At 49.6% G+C, this 3,462-nt stretch overlaps 1 pseudogene; it reads right to left on the bottom strand.

The window, feature by feature from the left end:
• Nucleotides 1–3,127: 3,127 nt before the first annotated feature.
• LOC126417392 (5S ribosomal RNA) lies at nucleotides 3,128–3,245 on the bottom strand (annotated as a pseudogene).
• Between the last annotated feature and the right edge of the window lie 217 nt (nucleotides 3,246–3,462).

Here is a 3,462-nt window from a genome sequence, read left to right on the forward strand (position 1 = left end):
AAAGAGTATTTTTTTTTCTTTATTGTGATTTTAAACACCTTATACAATGGCGGGCTGTCAGCAGCACAATACACTGCTCTTCAGCATTGAGTTTGACAACAAGTAGCACATAGAGGTGGCACAGAGAAGACAGTCAAAACGGTGGGCAAAAAATGTAGACACTAAAAATCGTAAAAAACATGGAGCCATTCACACTGGACGAGAAACATCACTAACACTATTGACACGGCGCACATAACATGGATGATGGCGACGGTACACGTGAACAGTGGTGGCGTGACGACGAACAACACTACACACAAACTAAGGCACACACACGAAACACTGACGGCGAAGATCTCCGGCTCGCGAATATTCACTGAGCGTGTGCGAGTCCGGGGGCCTGCGAAGAAAGGTGGAGGAGGAAGGGGAATGGGACAGGGAGAGGGGAGAGCAGAGATGCCATGGGCAGAGGAGAGAGGGGGAGGGAGGAAGGGGGAGGGGAAGCCTGGGGGAAGAGGGGAGGAGGGAGGGGACAGGGGGAAAAGGAAAGAGAAGGGAAGGGAATAGAAGGGAGGGAGGGTGCCTAAAGGAAAGGACACAGGAAGAAGGGGGGAGGTTCAAAGTTGATAGGAGGGGTAGATGGAGGGGAGGAGGACATCATCAGGGAGGGGGAGCTGGCGGAAGCCACCTTGGGAGAGGGTAAGGAGGGTGGAGAGATGGAGACCTGGCGGGACGTGGGAATACAGGCGCGGCAGTGGGCGGGGGTGGGAGAGGATTGGTGAGACCAGCGGATGAGGAGGATCGAGTTTGCGGGAGGTGTACAAGATCCGTATCCTTTCAAGGAAGAGGTCGGCGAAAGAGCTGAGTGTTTCGCTTTTACCTTTTGCCAGCCACCTCCGGCTTGCAGAGAACAGCGTGCGGTGCGGCCCATTAACCGCTACAGCAGACAGCATCGGCAGCGTACTGCAGCAGCGGCACTGCCTGCATCCCCAGAGCCCGCGGTGGCGGCGAACAACGGCCGCGGCCGCTCAAATTAAACACGCCGTGGCGGAGGCGGAGCACGCGCGCTTCCAGAACGAGGCGTGCGTCCAATTAGGTGGCTGTGCGAACCGCGCACCCCCAAGCGGCCGCTCAGCGAACTGGGCAGCCGCCGCGTGTCGCTGCGCCGGGTCCTCCACAACAGTACGCAGACGGCGTGCGATGTCAGTGAAACTGCCACGTCTCAGAACGTTTGCGTCAGCGCCTGTTCACACGACCCTTTTGGCGAAAGACTAGTGGCCGTGAGTTGCGCTGACTGCCTAAAGCTGTGGCAAGCGAACGTTTCCTCTCAAGAGCCAATACCGACACTGTGGGATGCACCTCGGGCCGAATATGTGCCGGTTTTATTATTAATTGGCAACCAACGAAAATCAGTATATTATAAGCCCCCAGTAGCAACATATTTTGCTGACAGTATTGACATATACCACTCAAAGTACCTGCTGACATATGTAATTATCGTTGTAAACATTAAGTTGCGTGGAAACGAAACCCAGGGAAAAATTCACTAGAGATGCAGGTGATATATGTCATCATCAGTGGTCTACCAAAAGGCAGGTTTTGACATGGTAGTTCTCCTGGCTGGCTGGTCTTCTGCCATCCTCTTCAGGTCTGTATAATTTCCTCTTCCGTTTATGTCGTCTATCATCTCATTCTTCCTCTCAGTCTTCTCCCACAAACCAATCCTTCCAAAGTATCTGCTAGCAAGCACTCCCTTCTGAAAGAATGTCCCAACCAGTTTTTTTTTTCCTTTCTCTTACAACCTTCAGCAGACATCTTCTCTCACCAACCCTTTCCAATACTCTTTCATTACTTATTCTTTCCATACAGCTTATTCTCTCCATTCTCCTCCACATCCACATCTCAAATGCTTCTAACCTTTTCTCATCCTCTCGTCTCAGTGTCCATGTTTCTGCCCGATATAGAGCCACACTCCAGACAAAACATTTTCCTTTTCCTTGGTTCTTTATCTAATTTGCCACATAAGAGTCTCCTCTTTCTGTTGAATGCCTCCTTCGCTATGGCAATTCGAGTTTTCACCTGCTGGTGACATCTCAAGTCTTCGGTTATTGAGCTTCCAAGAAATTTAAATGCACGTACTTGGCTAATGGTAGATTGTCCTATTTTAATATTGGACAGTCTGCCTCTTGTACTGATGACCATACTCTCTGTTTTTGCTGTGTTTATTTGCATCCCATATTCCACACAAGCTTCATTCAGATCTTTCAGCATGTTATTCACTGTCCGCTCACTTTCTGCCACTAATACCATGTCATCAGCAAATCTTATACATTCTATTCTCTTTCCACCAATACATATTCCTCTTTTCCCTTCTAAGCTTTTCGCAATAATGTCTTGAAGGTATACGTTAAACAACAGCAGGGATAGGCAAGAACCTTGTCTTACACCTCGTCCAATTCTGCTTCCTTCTGACATTTCATTTCCAATCCTTATCCTTACCTTCTGGTGTAAATATAGATTCTGTATCAGTCGTGATACATGTGCACAAATATTATTGAAATATGTCAATAATTTCCGAAATGTATGTGAAAAATGCATACGCGCCCAAAGCTGAAGATAAACTCTTCTCCTTAGACGAACCAAACTTGTTATCGGTATTAAATAATCTGGAAAGAAATACTGTGTGGGCGAGAATCAGCAACTTCTTACTAGGGTACGGGTGCTAATGGAGAGAGAGAAGGACTAAGGATGAGATGCATAAGGATACAGATAGAGGGGGAGGAGGGGAAGCATAGTGACAGAGGGAAGGAGACGTCAACAAAGAAGGCGAAGAGAGGGACGTGGGGAGGAGGGGCTCAGTAGCTGGGAGGAGGGGAAAGAGGAGATATGCAGGGAGAGATAGGTGAGGCGGATTTAAGAGGAGATGGAGAGAAAGTGATAGTATTAGGGGATAAGCATGCCGCCTTCAGGCCACAAGTGGCCCATCTCGACAATCCGACCGCCGTGTCATCCTTAGCTGATGAGGGGCGTGTGGTCAGCACATCACTCCTCCGTTCGTAATGATGATTTTCTTTGACCGGAGCCGCTACAATCCGGTCGAGTAGCTCCTCATTTGGCATCACAATGCTAAGGGTACCCAGAAAAGTGGCAACAGTTCGTGGTGACCCGGATGGTCACCCATCCAAGTGCCGGCCACGTGCGACAGCGCTTAACTTCGGTGATCTGACGGGAACCGGTGTATCGGCTGCGGCAAGGCCGTTGCCAGGGGGCATAAGGAGGGTGTAAAATGGGGAGTAGGAGGTGTACTACTTAGTGGGCGAGGATTAGATGCACAAAAGAAGCAAATGGACAGAGGGGGCGAGGAGCAGAAGGAATATGTAAGTGGGCAGGAGAAGATGGACAGAAAGAAGGTGGGAGGACACTTCGGAGAGTGTGTGGATGGAGGAAGTGGACAGAGATAGGACGGAGAGGAGATGGACG

The sequence above is a fragment of the Schistocerca serialis genome, chromosome 8 (genome assembly GCF_023864345.2).
Source record: "Schistocerca serialis cubense isolate TAMUIC-IGC-003099 chromosome 8, iqSchSeri2.2, whole genome shotgun sequence".
Lineage (NCBI taxonomy): Eukaryota > Metazoa > Arthropoda > Insecta > Orthoptera > Acrididae > Schistocerca > Schistocerca serialis.